Genomic DNA, 6,314 nt, shown 5'->3' with positions numbered 1-6,314 from the left:
ATGTCCAAGATTATGAGCATCTGATGAATGGTTGAGGAGATGTGATCCAATCATTGCCAAGGGTGCTTGAAACTTCAAATGAGCATAACTTTTGAACCAAAGCCCCAAAATGAGTGGCTCTTCTTGCAATATTCTTCTCTTGACCTCTAATTTCCAAATCATGCATCACATTACATAAAATCTCATCACATAATCATTTGTTATTTCATGACTTTTTTGGAGGGAAAATGGCTAATTCAAAATGGTGCATCATGAGAACTTTCTACCATTGCCAATGTGTTTAAAAAGTGATTTTGAGTGACTTTGATCAAGCACATGACACTGTTCACGTGGGTTTACTACATGCACCATGCAATTTTCAAGTTTTGGTCATAACACCTTATTTTCATTAATTTCAACTAAACATGATTAACTTTTAATTAAATTGAGATTAGGACATCATATAAATAGAAACCCTAATAGAATTTGAGATTAACTTGATCATTTCACCATTTTCTAGATCTAGAACTTTTTGCCTCCAAAATTTTCTCTCAAGCATAATTCAAATTTCTTCAACATAGCACCTTGTTTTTGTTGAAGATTCATGATCAGTGAGTTGAATAGAGTGTAAATCCAGTGATTGTTTGAAGAATTCGTGCATAATCAAGCAGTTGAAGTTCAAGAAATCAAGAATGGAAGTTGATTGATAAGCTAGATCTACACGTTTTCAAGCTTCAATTCCTTCACCAAACATCATCACAAGTATTCTGAAGTTGATTTGGAGCATTCAAGGCCTTGGATCGTGCGTTTCAAGAATCTGCTCTTCAAGAGGTCACATTTTTTATCCTTTTAATTCTCTGTTTTATGTGCATATTCATGTAGATCATTGTTTGCTGATGATTCTGGTGGAAATTTTGTGTGATTTGATGCATTATTGAGAGAGATATGCTTAAATGAAGTTTTGAATGTTAACTTGATTTTGCTTCGTTTTGCATGAATCATGATGAATTAACATGAAATATTGCTTGATCTATAACCTACATGACATGAGGATTTAAATGATGTAAAAAAATTTGAAATCTGAGAAATTCTGAAAATTCTGGAAAAAATTTGATGAACTTCATACTGTTCATCGTCATCTTCGTGAAGAAGATGAATATCTTCATAGTAGCGTCCGTTTAGTGACGACTTAGCGTCCAACCTGGTTCGCTAGGGTTCTTGATGGAAAACATGCCCAGGCCTGGTTTAATCCGTTGGTTCTCACTTCGATTCCTGCTTCCAGCGTTTTTGGACTTTATTTTCACTTAGCGCTTCCTTTAATATGTGAACACGCTTCGAATCCAGCATGCGCCAGTTTTTTCAAATTCTTCTTCATTTTCCATTTTCCCTCCAATTTAATACATGCTATGATCATTTGAGTTCATTTTTTCCCAAACTTTAAAAATCCATAACTAATTGAAAAATCATTCAATTAATCCCATTCTTTTTGCAAAATTATCCTTGGAATGTATAGAATTTGATGATGTTAATTTCTGAAGTTGTGCATGGCTGGATTTTGAATGGTGTTAGACTCTTTGATCATATGTGCTTGTGTGACCTTGCCTTGCTCTTTCTATTGTGAAATGCTTGATTTTAATCCACTGGACATGAAATTTTACATGATGATTCTTGACATATTGATGGATGTTTTAGGCATGGTTTGGTATTTTTCTCATTTACCATTTCTGTTTTATGCACATGTTTGCATGGTGTGACAATTTGTGTCACACCTTTGATTGTTCAACTTGTGCAATTTAATTTCCATGCCAATTGATCTTTGATGCTTCTGATTTTTTGTATGATGATCATGTTGGATGTGCTGTATGCTCATGAATTTTTCCAGAATTATTTGAATCATTTCTGTTTTGATTTGGATTTTTCATTCTCAATGTTCAAATATGAGCTTTGAAATTGTCTTTGACTTCCTTTGCACATGAAATGCTTTTGATTGATGACTTTGATGTGATCCTTTTTAGGATATGTTAATATGTGTTTGAAGTTGCATTGTGTTGAATTTCAGCTCCTGTTTTGAATTTTTTTCTTCACCTTTGACCCTAGGCTTTGACCTAGTGGTTTATACTTACATGTGAGCTTTGAATTTCAGGTTCAAGCATCCAAATTCCATGGTTAATGTTGCTTCATCATTTGAATGTTGATATTCGCTTTTGATTGCTAACATTTGTTGTTTTGTAGGTTGATGATAAGTCACTTGAGTTTGCCTCATGGCTTATGTGTTGTACATTGGGATTGTCTGTTTGTTATTGACTGTTGTCTGTTTGTCTAAGTATTGTACTGATTCGTTTAGTTGTTTCCACAGGTACCTAAGTTGCTTTAAGTTCATTTGAACTTTGCTTTGCTTTTGCTTGTGGTTGGCATACCACTTAGGTATAATTCCTAATCTTCATGTAGTCTGGAAGACCTGCTATTATTGGCAGGAACCTGTCTGAAGCCCTCCTTAAGAGGCCATGTTCTTGTTTGTTTATCTTTGTGCCAAGCAGGTAAAGTCCTCTTAAGAGGCAATTGGCAGATAAAAGGGATGTGCAATCCATCCCCTGCTCTTCAGTTGTGTCATTCAGCTTGCTCACACCATGTGTTAATGCATTTTGAGTAAAAAACCCAAAATCGTGTCCATAGAGTCAGTCATTTGTGGAGAAGAGTTCCTACATTCTGAAATCCCACACTTTCTATTGTTTAAAGCTCTCCCAGGCCAGGGATAAGAGCTATGAGGCATAACCCTCATCTCCATTTCATCTGCTTCACCCTAACTCTCAATGTTAGGGTTAAGAGCTCAAAACACCCCATTCCAGTTGGCTTGTTTCTAAAGCCTAACCTTGCTTGAGCCTATTGATTGAGTATAGTGTGTGCTAATTGAATGATTGTTTGCTTGTTTGCCCATATGTGCATAATTGTTTGGGTGTGCCTTTGTGCATTGTTTTCATCTTTGAGCATTAATTGTATATCATTTCATGATCATTGTTCATTGCTTTGTAACATTTTGCTTTGTCCATTGAGGAGTCAATTGTAAGTCCATTTATTGGCAGTTGTTTCCTGTGATCTGGTAGGAGTTGGGACTAAGACCATTGATTGGCAGCCCATTTCCTTGGAGTCGAGTGTAAGACCATTTATTGGCAACTTGTTTCCTCTTGCTTATTGCATTTGTTTTCTTTGTTTTCTTTGTTTTGTGAGACTAGTATAAGTCCATTGATTGGCATTTGGTATCCATTTTTGTTTTGTGAGATTGGTGTAAGTCCATTGATTAGCATCCGGTATCCATGTTCTCTTTGTTTTGTGAGATTGGTATAAGTCCATTGATTGGCATCCGGTATCCATCTTTGTTTTGTGAGACTAGTGTAAATCTATTGATTGGCATCTGGTTTCCATTTATGTTGGCTTTGCCTGATACATTGTTCACCTGTTTTGCTTGTTGCCTATTCCAAAGGAATCACTTGGATCATCTACATATGATCTCAAGAGGTGAACATCTAAGAAGTTTTACTCCTCATCCCCACCTTTTGTTTCCTTACAACCTCCACTTGCATGTTAACCCAAACCAAAAAACTTTGTGCAAACATTTTCATCTGTTTTCAAATCAGAAACCTAGGCCTTAGGCCTTTGATTTTCAAATTTCATTTTCACAATACTTCTTCTGAATTGAATCTAATGTCAACTTTGACCATCTTTGTGAATACTCTAATTGATTAATTTCACTCATCACTTGTTTTGTGGCTTTGTCCATTCTTGATAAGTTTTCATAGATTAGCCATAGATCTCAATTATCTTAGTGGTTGATGTGAATCTCACCTTTTGTCCTTAGTGATTGAATTGTAAGACTTCCTTGCTTATTATAGGGCATGGTCCCTCACTAGCAAGTTGAAGCTTTTCTCACATGGTGGACTTGTGGTTGTATAGGTTGAGTTTTCTCCCGTGGATAATGAAAGACCTTAGGGCTTTTGTTTAAAATCAACCCACTCATATTTTTGGAAATCTTTTAGCCGAACTACGAGGTTTTGATCCTGTAAAGGTACGTAGGCAATGGTTATCCATCCAAACACAAAAATAATAAAAATTGTATATTCTTCTCTCATCTCTACAATCAATGTTTGCACAAAAATATTTCATAAACAAATAATGATACAACAAGTTGTGAAAAGAGGTTCCCTAGGAGTACCTAGGATGCATTGGGTGCCTAACACCTTCCCTTTGCATAATTACCCCCTTACCCAGATCTCTGACCTTTCATTAGTTTTCTATGAGTAAAACTTCTTAGGCTTTTGTTCGCTTTTTAGCCATTCCTTTGGATAAATAAAAGTGCGGTGACGACTCTATCTTTGTATGCTTTGCTTTTGATTTAGTCAATAAATCATAAAGTGACGAATACACCGCTACAGAAAAGTGGCGACTCTGCTGGGGAGCGAGATTTCCTAGTGGGTTTGCCTACTTTTCACACTTTGTTGTATTATATTTGTCTATTGTTTATGACATATTTTTGTACAATTCGGGATTACTGTATTGTTTGTAATGATTGATTTGCTTGATATATCAATTGCTTGCTTGCTTGCTTGGTGATCTCTGTGAGATGAGTTCTATACCCGAACTCGAGTGCACCCTATGATAGGAGAATGGCATAGTCTTGTCGACTTGTGTGGAGTTATTCCTTAGCAAGTTGACTTGCGAGTCCATTCACTTGGTGGAGGTCATGTTGGATTAATGATGTCACACAAGTTATTTGTGGTTAGGCATTATTCTTTCAATGTGTGTCGTAGAAGCCAAGGACCTTAGTTTACCAAGCCCGTCTTGGCCTATTTTTAGGACGTAGTGCGGAGGTCGTTCAGATGTAAGATTTGATGCGATTGATACGCGATACTACACTCATAAGAGTCTCTCTTGAGAATATTTTTGGAATACGAGTATTCGTTCCTCCGATAATATTCGAAAGATGGGACGATGACTATGGGAACCTCTTGTAGAACATGTTCGGCAGGTTTAAACCATAGTACACTCCCTTCGGGTGGTTCTCAACCGAGACTCCATGCTCGTGACTCACAACAAACCCGTGATTCATGGTTGAGTCGTTCAGACATCCTTAATATCAATGGAACTTGGGTGTCGATAAGGTGTAAACCATAATCCACTAAAATGGATGATTGATATTAAGGATGATTGAGCCGGTTCATGTATCGTTAATATCAATGGAACTTGGGTGTTGATAAGGTGAAAACCATAATCCACCAAAATGGATGATTGATATTAAGGATGCTATGAGCTTTCCCATGACCTTTGTCTGGTGTGTTTTGCTTGATCCTTGAGTGTGATTGTTGCATTCATGCATTCATGCATTCATCTGCATCCATATCATCAGATAAAAAAAGAAAATTTTCAAGGAACTTAAGGGGTTTATTTTCAAAATTTTCAGATATGGAAAGACTAAAAAGGCATACAAAGAAGTACAGCTTTCGACAACCCGATCTGAAAGAGTTAAGGAATCTGACATCTTATGTATTAGATCCCTTGGGTTTCAAAGCTCGTTATGGGAAGCTTCTGCCTCTGCTGACTACTCAGGTTGATGAAGGGTTGATGAATACTTTGGCGCAGTTCTATGATCCTCTGTATCACTGCTTCACTTTTCCAGACTTTCAGCTATTGCCTACCCTTGAGGAGTATGCTCATCTTGTGGGTATTCCAATTCTGGATCAGGTGCCGTTCAGTGGCTTGGAGAGTATTCCTACTTCTCAAGAGATAGCTGACATGTTGCACATATATGAATCCTTGGTTAAAGCCAATATGACTACCAAAGGTGGAATTCAAGGTCTTCCTTCTGAGTTCCTCATCGCTCAAGCTACCGTTTATGGGAAGGCCATGAGTGAGGATGCCTTTGAAGCCATATTTGTGCTTCTCATCTATGGATTGGTATTGTTTCCCAACATCGACAAATTTGTGGATGTGAACGCCATTAGGATCTTTTCTGTTCTTAATCCCGTTCCGACTCTGTTGGGTGAGGCCTATGTCTCTTTGCACCTGAGGAATACAAAGGGTGGTGGCGTTATTGTGTGTTGTTTGCCTCTGTTGTATAAGTGGTTTATTTCTCACTTACCTCAGACGGTCGCTTTCAAGGAGAACAAGGGATGTCTACGGTGGTCTACGAGACTCATGTATCTCACTAATGACGATATCTCTTGGTATGATCGTGCATATGATGGTGTCCAGATTATTGACTCTTGTGGTGAATTCTCCAATGTGCCTCTTCTTGGTACATGTGGTGGGATTAGCTACAACCCTATATTAGCACGTCGTCAGCT

Source organism: Lathyrus oleraceus, chromosome 7 (assembly GCF_024323335.1).
Source record: "Lathyrus oleraceus cultivar Zhongwan6 chromosome 7, CAAS_Psat_ZW6_1.0, whole genome shotgun sequence".
In the NCBI taxonomy this organism is placed as follows: domain Eukaryota; kingdom Viridiplantae; phylum Streptophyta; class Magnoliopsida; order Fabales; family Fabaceae; genus Lathyrus; species Lathyrus oleraceus.
This window is presented reverse-complemented; position numbering follows the sequence as displayed.